The 14,239-nt window shown below is 41.8% G+C and overlaps 1 protein-coding gene across 1 annotated transcript in view; it reads left to right on the plus strand.

Moving 5' to 3' along the window:
* Nucleotides 1–14,239, plus strand: part of RNF150 (ring finger protein 150) — a 327,496-nt gene that overhangs the window by 261,140 nt on the left and 52,117 nt on the right. The gene's annotated exons all lie outside the window — the stretch shown is intronic.

The raw sequence follows: 14,239 nt of genomic DNA on the forward strand, positions 1-14,239 counted from the left end.
TCACAATATACATGCATTTGTTGGCTATTATAGTCATGAATTGGTTTGTAATGTGATTGATAAAGCAGAATCGAACATTGTGCTATAACTCCCCGCCCCCATGTAGGATGTGTTCCTCTCTAATTTTTGCCTGTATGAAAAATATCACATTATTTACCACAACTGCACCCAGTCAGTTCTAATTTGTGCTTGTGGTTGCAGATTGTATAGACAGGTACCCATTTTTGGGGCCGGTGCTTGTTTTTCTTCAACTGGCTTTGGCCCAGAGTAAAAGAAAGACAGACCTAAAAGGAGAAAGGAGGAGGCTGAGAAAGGGAGAAAGAAGCGGGCGAAAATGACCTTTGAGAGTAAAATAAAGAAGCAGGAAGTGTAGGATTGTTGGAGAAAGAGGCATGAGTTTGGAATCCAACATTGGGCAGCCTTAGTATTTTGAAAACCCAGCATTCAGCAGGGCTGGTAGTGGACTCGTAAGAAAAACATTGTGCTCCTGTACCTATTGTCTTTTAACAAATGAAGAACTGCACCCAATCCAAGAAAAGTGATCCTGCCATTACAGTGCCAACAGTAGCAGATAACGTAACCACTTTAATTGATATTTTCTGCTTACCTCGCCACAGGAGTAATATTTTGAGCTGCTTTTTTTATTTATACAGGTTAGGAGACATCAATATGGAATGTAAACAGCAGGATGATGCGCATTAAGGGTCTTTTCTCAATTATACAAGAGAACTTGAAGTTTACTCTGTGTTTATGTTGTAGCTTGAAATCCCTTTGTCAGCGAACCAAGGCAGATCCTGGGAAATTGAGAGGAAGCGCTGAACACAGTAGGATTAAGCTAAAGGTGAATGCAGCAGGAGCTACAGGTGACAGGAGATAGCTGTACGGAGGGAGATAATACGAGTTAAAGGACACCAGCATGGTTTCTGGATAACATAGTGTGATCAGAGACGGGATGGGCTGATGTAATAAGTGGTAAGCTACTATAATAAGCAAACTCTCTTGCTTTGAATCCAGCAGGTTGCGCTTATCAAGTAATTGATAAATTCATACTTTAGACATGCATACTATACTATCACACTATGTGTACAGGTATACGGGGACTCACAACAGTACTGATCAGGGATGTGGAATTTTATAAAAATCTGCTTGTCGTTGGGGAATGATGCTTCATAAATCTACTTCTGTCAAAAAATCCACGTGTCCCTTTTGTGCCATGCAGTGAGGTGGAAAATTATGGCAGCTTCTCATTATATCAGAGCTCTGATAATAAACAACATCTCAGATTATGCTAGGACTCATAATATAGTGTGGTTTGTTTTTTAGCACTGACTTGATTGTGCCACGTTTTTGCAAATCTACATACTGGGATTGGAAGTAACGAGAAGTGGTTGTTCCAAGGTTGGAATAACCTTTAGTCTGTGCACACCTACAAACTTGCATGTGTATCAGTTTCTACCAACTCTTCCTACACTGGAAAAGGTTGGAAATGTACTCCTGACACAGGCAAAAGTGCAACTTTTTCTAGGCTGGGGAAAAAGAGGTGGTAGAGAACGCAAACTTGTAAACTCTCACGCTGAAATGCAGTTCATACACATTTTCTAGGCCTACTTCTGTAAATTCTTGTGAACTGATGAAAGACTTATTTCTCCACTGTTAGAAATTGGATCTCTAGTTGGCAGAGTTTTGGACCCTTTTCAAGTAGGAACCACAATCCTAGCCAGGGTAAGTAAGATACTAAACCTAAATTAACATGTGTTCACCCTCTGGTAGCTTGGCACAGAGCAGTCAGTCTTAACTTAACAAGCAATGTGTAAAGTATTTGTGCAAATCTGTCTGCAGGAAGCTTACCAAGGGTGTGCCACAGGGCTCATGCCTGAGCCCCACGTTATTTAACGTATATGTGGCCCCCTTGGCAGAGATTATAAGATCTTACGGGTTCTCTCCAATCTCCTACGCTGACGACACTCAGCTGCTGTTTCCCTTTCAGACCATCACTCCTGCTGTCATGGAATCCTTTCAAGATGGCATGAGAGCAGTGGCGGGTTGGATGGCCCAGAACTTCCTCCAGTGCAACGTGTCCAAAACAGAGGTCATGTTGTTTGGAGGGGCCACTCTGCTCTGGTCACCAGATTGGTGGCCACTTGAGCTAGGACCTGTTCCAGCGCCTAAAACCACCATTAAAAATTTGGGAGTACGCCTAGACCAAACCCTGATTATGAAAGATCACGTTAGTCAGGTCACGGGAACATGTTTCCGCACAATTGGTCTTCTACGGCGTATTTTCCCCTACCTACCTAACATCTATAGGAAAACGCTGGTACAGGCACTTATCCTTGGACGAGTGGACTATTGCAATAGTCTTCTCATCTCCGCCAACCAGGAACAACTACGCAGACTGCAGGTGGTGCAGAATACTGCGGCAAGACTCATCCTGAATGCCCCTCCCCGCACTCCTTCCCGCCCTCTTCTTTTCCATCTCCATTGGCTTCCAGTGCAACAGCGTATAAACTTCAAAATCTGCTGCATTATTCATAAGTGCATATATGGATCTGGCCCCAAATATCTTAGAGGAATTTTTTTCCCGTATTCTCCTGGACGGGCTCTACGCTCCAGCAACGCCATGCTGCTGCATGTTCCTAAAATCTCCAGAGCTAGACAGGGGGGGCGTGCACCCTCCTATAAAGGCCCCTTGCTGTGGAACTCTCTTCCACCTCAGTTGAGGTTGATTCCTAATCTGTTTTCTTTTAGAAAAAAATTAAAAACCCATCTGTTCTCACAGTAATAACTAGGCCACTCTCTCTGTTTCCATTTTACTTTAGTCCGCCCAATTCTTGCAAGCTAAGCGCAGAGATACCCCTTCGGGGCCGATTCAGGCGCTATACAAGAATTTAAATAAATAAATAAATAAATACTTAATTTACAGTGACACAGTGATATCACCACTAAAATACTCCACACCAGTTTAGAAAAATAGAGAATATCTGAGTAAAACAAGACCAAGATGATAAAAATCCAATAGGTCAAACTTGAGATGAATTTTTAAAGATTAAATCCAAAAACAGGGCTTAGACGTTAATAGTGCTAAAAGGTTACTTAGGGCTGTGGGGTAAATCCAAAGTTCTAGGCGAACAAATGGAGGGCAGGCCCAATACAGGACCCACGCAGGACCCCCTTAAAAAGTCGGCATCAAAGAATCGATGCCTCGGTCAGATTCACGCAGTCATGTCAATGCGTCGAAGTCGAGCCTTACAGCAGTATCTCCGGATCGGTGAAGTGTCGTTGTCAATAATCGCAGTTGGGACCTCGGATCGACACTGTGCCTTCGTCACATCTCGCAAACGGGACCCATGTCGAGCTGCACAGGGATGTCCTCTGATTAGCTCAGCGTCAAAGGGCACTACGCGAGCTCCGATCCGTTCAAAGATGTAGAGAGCAGGACCGGTTCTACTCACTCCCAGTCAATAAGTAGCTGGCAACAAGCCAACACAGCAGAGCAAGTAGCAAAGTGGCAGTCCGTCGTGCAGCACAGCAGCTTTTCTTCCAGGTAGAATGTCCTTGGTTCCAGCAAAGTTCTGATTTGATGGTGTCAGTGGTCCAGTACTTATGCCTAAATGTGCCTTTGATGTGGGGGAGGCTTCAAAGAGTCCTTTGAAGATAACATGGTCCCTGTCTCTCCTGTATTGGTTCTAGACTCACTCCAAGGAACCATCAAACTATCCCAAAAATGTATTTGATTCAGACCTCAACTGAGGTCATCAAATACATAAATATAAAAATAGTTATGTTTCTACTTTTAAAGCAGCTTAAAAAACGCATAAGCGTTTGAGGTTCTAGTTAATTGGTTTGACAAGTACATGATTTAAGATTTTTTAGATTTATGCGCCTTTAAAACAGTTTTAAAAAACTCTTCAAAAACTTAAACACGTTATAGCAGACAAATTTGTTTGAGGGAGACTTGCACAGCATGATTAAATCTTGAGTTAAAATAACGTTGTATCCAATACAAATAGGCTCTATAAAGCATCGCCGAGCCTCTACCAAAATTGGATTTGGACAGATTTAAAGTACATGGAAAAAATCTTGTACTCCACCGTTATACAAGTCACAATTTCCTGAGGGATTTCAGAGGAGTTACATTTGGAGGAATAAACTTTTAAGGGGAGAATTCCTAATCGCAATAGAAGAATGTATTGCCTTACTCTATGCTCTAACTGAAACTGTAAATAGTGCTCAGGAGTTTTATATTTTCAGCAATTTTTTTTATACTTTAAATGGACGCAGTACTCCTTATCTAATTCTAAACTTATTCTCAGCATCATATATTTTAAAAAGAACTTCAGATGCGCTGGAGATCAGGCCTGCAAACGTGCTACGGTGCATTGGGATGCCTCGAGGGCTATATTAAGGTTCCTATTAAAGGAGTTCTGTGCCGATTCTACTTTAAAAGTCTCCAATTTTAAAATGTATCTTAGGGTGCCAGGAGCTGCGTGTAACAGGTTAAAAGCCCACCTTAAGATAATAGAAACTGGTCAAGCATGTATACTCATTAATGAAAGTTCGACACGTAAGACTTGTACGGGAACTGGGTGACATTTACTAATTTCCGTAGAATAGCCCCTTCTTTCAGTTTTATTGGTTGCCAGAATTTAATCTTTATATATTCCAGGGCATAATATAAAATCGATGGGATTTTCGTACTATAAACCTCTAGCAGGGATTTAAAATGTCTAGTCCCAGTTAAACACAAGAATCTCTGTAGTGCTTCGACATGAGCGTCTGCCTTTTGCCCGAGATGCTAGAAGTGGGGAGTGTTTTGAAGCTTGTACTATCTCAATCGGGTTACCTCCTAATGTCCATGTAAAAGGCAGAAATGTCCATCTTCCTCTAAAAGGTAACATGTTTGTTTTAGAAATGCCAGGGACCAAAAGTATTCATTTGAGTATCAACTTAATTCAATTAAGTTTCTTTGTAGCTCAATTGGGTTACGATTGAATATAACAATGTCATCAGCGTACATTAAGACTATAAATGTTGCCTTGCGCTAATTATGGCGGAAACTTATTGATTAACGAAAAGCACCGAGATCACTTACGTAAAAGGAAAATAACATGGGGGAGAGCAGGCAACCTTGTTTCAAACCATTCATCGTCGGAATTGGACTAGTTGTGCCCCATACTCAAACCATTTGGACTCTGTGAGGAGATTGTGTGGGATTCCTAAACTCTGTAGCTTTTTCCATAACATTGGCCTATCCATGCTATCAAAAGCGGTCACAAAAATCTATAAAAGCGCAATAAACTATTTGTGATTTTAACACTACATACTTATAAAGAACAGTCTGTAGGATAGCAATATTGTCCGTAACTGAATGTTTTGGGCGTAAGCCCTTCTGTGTCATAGGAATCACGTTATTCGAAAATGCCCAGTCTTTTAGGTGGTCCACTACGCTCGCTGGGAAGATCTTTACAGTGGCGTCTAGAAGGGCAACTTGTCTGTAGTCCAGTAGGTCGATCTGGAGCCTTTTTTTAAAAGGAGGACCACAATGCTCCCCTGCCAGGATTTTGGAATTTTCCCAGTTTCAAAGCAATATTCAAAAAGAGGGGTTAAACATTTGCTCCAGTCTTCAGGGTTTCATTGTAGGACTTTGATCGAGATGTTGTCTGGACCCATTGCTGTAGATCTGGTAGATTTAATAAAAGCAGTTATTGTGTAGACTAGATAGCTAACATATCCTGAACCAATTGACCCTTTCAACCGGGGCACTGGTTTGGTGAGACTTGATTTTGGATGTCAGGTTTATATCGTTTCAAGATGTGTTTTTCCCATTCGGATGATGAGACGGGTGATGCTTGATGCTTGGGTTGACTTTCTTATCAGCAATTGCATAGCTACACTACTCCAGAATGCCTTATTATTTCCACACTTTACTGCAGTTTGAATGTCGACCCAGTTTTTAATCTTTCTAGTCTTGCTTTTCTTTCTCTTTATTTCGTTGACTGAGTTTTATCAACTTTCATATTTCTATGGGTCTTGTGACACAGTATGATAGAAATTGTAAACTGGTCAAATAATTTAAGTATACTGACACATGATCTGTTCGCTTTCCGTATTGATGGATTTTGCCTTTATCTTGGCTAGTTATATTTGCCTGATGGATAGCTACGGCTGATTGCACTGTATCTTCAAATCTGATTATAGGGTTGTCTTCTTCACTTATCAAATTTGGCAAGAAGGAAGAATTTGCAATGTTCATTTTATTGATTGCGTTGGAATTGCAGTTACCTATTCTAGTAAATGCTGCTGGGTATCTCCTTCAAATCTTCCGTCGAGGACAACACTGTTAATTGCAGCAATGTGAGCTAATAGCCGCTTCCCTTGCTTGTCTGCCCTTATCTTGGGTGAAAAAATGGGGATTGGAATTGAACAAGCTGCCTCTTGTGTTGACTTCCCCCTCATTGTTCAGTCGTGCATTCAATTTTTTCACATTCTAGTCCGCAGCGATAACCATCGAAGTAAACCCCCTGGATTCTAGCGTTTGGTCGATTCTTGCAAAGCATTTTTCCACGGTATGATCATTTGAAGAGCCTGGTGGAATATATATATTAAAGAGTAGTAGATCTAAAGCAGGCTGTGTACTTTAGTTCCAGTACTTAATGTTGCTGCATTGCACGTTCGTCAGAGAGCTCTATTTCTTCATTGTCCCAGGCAATTTTTTATTTTAGGAGGATCGCGAGACCTCCTCTTGCATGGCCCATTCTTGAGGCCTCTGCTGTGTTAACAAACACAAAATAATCCTTTTTGAGAGAAAGGGGCCAGGGCCCATATTTCTTGCGACAAAACTGTAGACTGGCTGTTTTCCAGAATTAAGATGATTTTTCTGAAGTTTTTCCGCTATACTATTTTTGGGTTACTGCTAAAAAGGAAGGGACTTCCCTGTAGTGAGTCGAGAGCCAGGAAGAAGCTCTTTTTCTGGGGACAGGCCCAGCCCTATTCAGGTGCAAATGTCCACTCCTCCCTCCCAATCTACCTCAGGAAGGCCCATCAGCCTGTTGATGGGCCATCAGGATGCAAATGTCACACCCCTTATAAGTGAATTGGTGGGTGTGTGATTGGCTGTATGAGTAAGTGAGTGGCTGTGTGAGTAGTTGTATGGGTCTGTGAATGAGAATGTGAGTGGTTGTGTGCGTGGGTATATGAGGTTGTATGCAGATATGAATAGTTCTGTGGATGATGTCATCAGTAATGTCACTGACCATGTCATGAGTGATGTAATATGTGAGGTTATAAGTAGTGCTTTGCGGGCGTGCATATTCTACTGCTGCATGTCTATGGTTTTGTACGAGTGAAATCTGAGCCTAATTTGAACGTACCTGTAACCTTCGTTTTTTGCAACGAGTGTGTGTGTGTGTGTGTATATATATATATATATATATATATATATATATATATATATATATATATATATATATATATATATATATATATATATATATATATATATATATATATATATATATATATATATATATAATCCTAATTTGGTTGAAATAGTCCAAAGTAAGGGTCATATAGGCCTTCTAACTTCTCCTCTGCTGCCTTCACAACCGCCTTACTATATTCTGTCTTCATCTTATGATCTGCATGCTACATCCTGGAAAGTGGAATAGCCTGCTACTCACTCGTTAGTTCTGAGTCTTTGGGAAGTCCTTAGATACTTCCCTCCACTCCATATTCACTCTGCTGTCTGAACTGGAAAAAATCATTCTTATTTGACGGCTGTTTGTACATAGTGCTCCACTGAAGGCATGGAACTCATTAATAAAATCTTATAATTTCAGGCAGGCTCCTCAGAGTTATAATACTCAGAAATCTAAGTACTCAACCACAAATGCAAACTTTCAATATGTGCTATTTAAAGGAGACAGCAAACAAGGTGGGTGGTATCCCATTAACAAACTGTGCAGGCTTGGCTACAATATGCACACCGAGGGTTAGTTTCTTGTTTTGTTCGGTGACATCATACGCCTGAACTCCCCTCCCAGGCGCTAATAAAAGTTTGTTTGCAGGCCGATATGCTGCAAGACGTAGACTGGCCAGTGCCTGTCTCTCTCAAAAGCTCCTGCCTCTCCTGATGCTCCTGTGCTTTCCGAACACCCGCACTGAAGGAACACGATTACTACCATGAGCTCTGTCAGTCTCTGGCCACAGTAGGAGGAGGGTGGAGCAAATGGGTCTTCCTCAGTAGCATGTCGCTGTTTTAATGCTATTGAGTGTTCTTGGGTACCCTCAACACCTAAATACCTTCCTTGAAAATTCCCAGGCATGCGGACAGGCAGAAGATCAAAGCCTCAATCAGGAGCTCTGGCACTTTGCAAACACCCTGTGGATGATTGGAACTTTTAAGTTTCACATGTTATGGTGTACTCAACTTCACAAGTTGGAGACCTACTCGTACTCAATGAAAAGCATCCCGGGCTACTAAAATTAAATGTCCTACTAGTGACCACATCAGACAAGATTACATTAGTGGCCATCCATCGCCAGATTTGCTTAGTTTAATTTAAAAATTGTGTTTAGCTTCCTTCAAGACTCTGAGGAATAATTGAAAGGTTAATGAATGTGAGAAGGACAAGATGGTGAACAACTATTAATTCAAGCATTTAGCTATTGTACAAGGCAAACCACATTAACTGGTACACCTTTGGGACTACATGATTCTGATATATTTGATTTCTGGTCTGGGTTTCAGTGGTGTTTTAGAGGCAAATGTTAATGTAATGCAATTTACTGCAACTCTTACACCATTGTGGTATGGAGCCCTTATGGTGCAGTCATGTTGCCACGCTTTGTATCCACTTAATGTATCCTTAGTAAGAAATTTATCATTTTCAGGTTTTGTTTTTAGTTTGAAGGTGGGCCGCCAGAAAACTAGTACAACTCTTCTCTAATAGAATCAGTTCATTAAAAAAAAAACACCTCTGGCAGTAATCAGTGTGGGTTGAATTGGGAAATGGCTTCAGAAGGAAGAAATCGATAAAATTGTTTAATGGCTAGTGAAGTAATATTTCTTCATATTTTAATACACTAGTCTAAGACAATATATTAAAAGCCGTCAGTATAAGTTATATAAACCCTGTTCTGCAGTCGACATGTTTCCGCGGAAAACTGGTCACTATGGATTTGCTACATTCATCAGGACCAAGGACATCTCACATATCCTTTGTGTTAACTCTTAAGAATGCAGTCGGACTGTGTTTACAGGACTCCTTTCTGGAAAGGCTGGGAGCAGACAGTGTTCTGAACTAAAGTGCCCCTTGACATTTCCTACGATGCTGTAGGCCCTCGAACCCTCAACATCTGCTCCCTTTGTTTATTGCTATTCATGCTTTCACCTCAAGGCAGCAATTTGTTTTGTGAATAGAAAAATCCCAAACATGTTGTATCACTTTCAATGCTATCTTGAATATAAAGTATCATTTCTTGAGATACATACAAGGAAATATGTAATGCAGGGGTAATGGTATGCAGGGGTGCTTCAGTGGCCTTATAACTTAAACAAAGGGTAAACCCAAAACTAAAGACCAGCTTAAAAAGCTTACTGGGATGCACAAATAAAAGGCACTTATCTTACTTATCACAAGAATTGTGAAAGTAAGGTTTTTTTATGCTGATAGAAACATTGTGTATGATTTACCAAACCTAATTTACTTTGGCTGACATAAAGCAGTGTTAATAAATGGTGTGCCTATGTTTTCATGCCAGTCGAAATTATTTGTAGCTAAATAATATTTTAAATAGGATGTGCTGTATGTGTGTAGCTGTACTAGTTGTGATCCTTAAGAAAACTGTGTTGCTATACCAGTTGCATTACTTTTGTATTAATGTGTTTTACAGTGTCAGAATAGCTCAAGAATGCCGGGCAATGAGCCTCATAGTCTGCCCTTAATCACATAATATGTTGCATATTTTGTATTTCCTTGACTCATAATGGGCCGTACTTTGCCACATGAATTTAGTCACTCTTTCCACATAATTATTTCCTCCATTAACTCCTATTTTCTAGTAGAGTAGCCCTGCCTAAAATCACACGACATTGTAGCTATTTGTAGTGTTTTTTGAGAGATGGGGAGTAACTATCCCAGGGACAAAATCTTTAGTGTTTGGAAATATGTAGTTAGCCCCTTTCTCAAAAACTGTTTTTTTTTTCATATTTATTCCATGTAGCACAGGGGTCTCCAAACCGGTTCTGGAGGGCCGGATCCATTCCATATTTTTTGGATATCCCCATTGAGATACATGTAGTAATTTTAAAAATCTGACATGGATCCCGCCCTCCAGGACCGGTTTGGAGACCCCTGATGTAGCATATTAAGGGCCTGATTACGAATCTGGCTTTCAGCGGTGGCCTAGCAGTGGCGGTCCACCGTCCGCTGCATTACGACTTCCAAATCGAAGCAGCGGTAGATCATGGACTGCGCCAGTCGTTCCCTGGTGGTGGTGTTGCTGCAATTCAACGCAATATGCTGAGCGAGGACTGCTGCAGTCTCGCCCAGCATATTACGAGTTCCTGGACCACCAGCCTTTTCCTGGCGGAGCCCTGCCATGAAAAAGCTGGTGGTGAATAAACTGCCCCCATCGGGCCCCCGCCATGGGGATACATTCTGGGGGGCACAACATGTGCCCTCCTGTCTGTAACCCCACAAAGTTCCAGCCCGCCTTGGACGTCCACGTCCATGCCGTACTGGAACCTTTTTCTCTGTTCCAATTGCGGTGCCTGTTTTCCCGGCACCACCATGGGAATAGCAAAGAACCGCTGACCGTATCACGAGTTGTGCATTTCCAACTTGTAATACGGTCGGCGGTCCTTGGGCGGTCAAGCACGGGTATGGCACAGTGGAGGGGGTGTTTTGTCCCAGCTCCACTGTGCCAAACTCGTAATCAGGCCCTAAGTGAGGATCATTGAATATGAGGTCAGGATCGAGAGCGAGATCTTATTAGTGCACACTGCGCTTGAGGTATATAAGACAAGGGCAAAACGTGTTGTCATATGGTGCAGGGCTCTGGTGCCATGAACTGGCTAGTGAGCTAGTAACAGTGGAAAATAAATTCCTCAAGCTCTTAACACATCTTCCATACAGCTCTCCAACCCTCCCAGTTTTGCAAGATATGGGTTTGCCTCTAAAAGGGTAATGCATAACAGCCACCGCTGCAAAATCCCCTGGTACCCAGGAAATAGTATTAGTAATGCCTATATCTTTATGCATCCTCATGTCCTGCGATGTAGTGCAATTTTCCTTTTCCTTTGTGTATGTAAAGCACTCTGATACTTACGGGTCTAGCTAGAGCTTTATAAATAAAATGAAAATAAATAAATTCGATAGCATATTACTTAAAAATGCATGGAGTATTTATTGTTTTCTTCCACATTCAGCAATTAAGTCAGGTCTTTAATATTCACACTTTACAGTTGTCCCTTTGATAAGAATGGCAGTATCTGCTTAATGTTTGTTTATTAAAAGCCTTTCCCTTGAAAGAACTAGAAAAGGTAATTTTAGAAATGTGAGGCATGCATTACTATAAATTACAAAACATCTCTTTCATAACTTTTATTGAAAAAAAAAATGTTGGCAAATTTTGACAAGGTGCTGCAAATGGGTTCTCAAGAATCCTTCAAACCATGTCTGTTATGTTGATCAACAGTGTATGACAACAAGCCTTGCCAAAGCCAATGGGTCTTGCCTTTGGGGGCCTATTGGATTTGCCTGTTGTTTTTTTAGCCATGCTGATCAGCATACCTAATGCTCAGCTGCATGTCTAGAGAATTAAAAAACAATAAAGGGTTTGAAACGGACAGCCGTGTCATTTTGTAGGCCCACGCAAATGCATGCACCCTCACAATAACACCGCTGCTTTTTAGGTTGCAGCCTACCAGCCAGTGCTGCTGTCTGGTTTGCTAAAAATATTCTTGGACTTTCAGAAAGTTGACCTAGGAATGGTTCCACCCGTTGATTACCATTGGCTTTGTAACTCACATTTTCTGGCTTGTTTCCTTAATCATGTTTGTTTTCTTCCACGAACTCCCTTTCTGTAAACAGGCCTTTAAATATTGTTTTTATCTTGTCATGTGCTGTGCATTCAAAGACCGAGGTCAAATGTCGGTGATGTTTTCCAGGGCATTTGTTTAATTTTCTTTCTTTGACTTCAAAATGAGAGTATTTATGTGACAATCTTGCTGGGGTAGTCAAAAGAGTTTTTTCTAGAACATGACAAAATTTAAATGAACTATGTAAGTATTTCATAATATATCAGAATTAGGAACTCAAATGAAGCACATTTTTGGTATTTCTGAAGTTATTTTTGTTTGTGCATTGTATAGTTTTACTATAAAAACTGCATGTCTGTGCCAATGTAATAGTCATTTCAATTGAAAATGTGTTGTCTGTAATAGGAGTGTGTTACCATACCATGCATACTCTGCTCTAAGACAGCCCACTCCACTTTACTCTGCTCCACTCATCTCTACTGTGCACCACTCCACGCCACTGCACTCTGCACCACTCCACTCTACGCCACTGCTCTACGCCACTTCACTCTCAGCTTCTCTACCCTGTACCACTCTACAATATGCCAGTGCACTCTTGCCACTCTACTCTACATCACTGCACCCTACACCGCTCCAGTCTAGGCCACACCAATCTACTCTGCACAACTCCACTCTACGCCACGGTACTCTGCCACTGTGCTTCTGCACTTTATACCACTCTACACCACTGCACTCTATGCCTCTGCACTGTAACCCAATGCACTATAGTCTATATGCCACTCTAATCTACTCTGCACCACTGCACTCTATGCCACTGCACTCTACATCACTTTACCCTACACCATTACACTCTATGACACTCTACGCAACTGCACTCTACCCTGCACTACTGCACTCTGTACCAGGCCACTATGTACCAACACTGATACCATGACACTTGATACCAACGCACTCTATGCCACAGCACTCTTCTGTGCATCACTGTAATCTACGCCACTGCTTTCTACTACACTCCACAACCCTGCACTCTGACAGTCTACTCTGCAACACTGCACTCTTTTCCACTGAACTCTAGACCACTCCACTCTTCACTACTCAACACTACGTCACTCCATGCCATTGTACTCTACGGCACTCTACTCTACGCCACTCCACTCTATGCCACTTGGCTCCACTCTGCTCCACTCCCCTCTGCATCGCTCTACTTTGCGCCGCTCTACTCTGCTCCTTTCTACGCCACTGCACTCTACTTTCAACACCTTTAATCTACGCCACTGTTTATTACGACACTGCATTGTATGCTGCTAAATTCAGTGCCACTGGTCTCTGCAACACTCTACGCCAATGCACTCTACACCAGTCCACTGTACTCTATGCCACTCCAGTGTATGCCACTCTACACGACTCCACATTATGCCACTCCAAAACCGGACACACGCTGCCACTCCACGCTACAACACTCTACTACACTCTTAGTCTTCTCTCTCTGACAAACCACGCATATCTCCTCTATGTCACTAACTTTTAGCCACGCTGAACAGCAGCCACGCTGGTGTACCACATGGCTAAAACACATTGGCAAAGCCAATAGCTCTTGCATAGGCAACACCAATTGGTTATGACAATCATTGTTTTTCATTGTAGTTACCGATCCATGTTGTATCTGTAACTTAAAAGAAAAAAAGTGCAAAAGCATTTTTTTTTTTAAAGCAAGATGGGCAAAACAACACGTGTGACACAGAAGCAATGGGGACGGAAAGAACACAGGATGGAAATAATGGGGGAAGTGGTTGGAGGGCTAAATCAATATAGGGTCACGGATGGGGACAGCAACACAGAGTGTGAGTAGGGGGAAAGCAGACAACAGAGCGAGATTAAAGTGCAACCCTGGGGGGTGAAGCTAATGGTCAAAAGAGAAAGTGGAGCAGGCTTGGAAGAATCACATAGGCGAGAAAGTAATGGCGGGAGTGCATGAGGGGTAGCTCAACATGAAAGGGGTGGGGGAAGCGAAGCATACAGGCACTAGAGAACAATTCGGAGTGGATGAGGAGAGAAGTACTTGAGGGAGACGACTGAAAAACACCAACTTTCTCATGGAGTGCCTAACTCAAAAGAAAAAAGTCGTTTTTGAAAAGCAAACCGTGGGAGCATAGAAACCAGCAAATGAAATTAGATGGTAAAGAGAGAGGGACAAAC

This window comes from Lissotriton vulgaris, chromosome 3_1 (assembly GCF_964263255.1).
Source record: "Lissotriton vulgaris chromosome 3_1, aLisVul1.2, whole genome shotgun sequence".
Taxonomy (NCBI): domain Eukaryota; kingdom Metazoa; phylum Chordata; class Amphibia; order Caudata; family Salamandridae; genus Lissotriton; species Lissotriton vulgaris.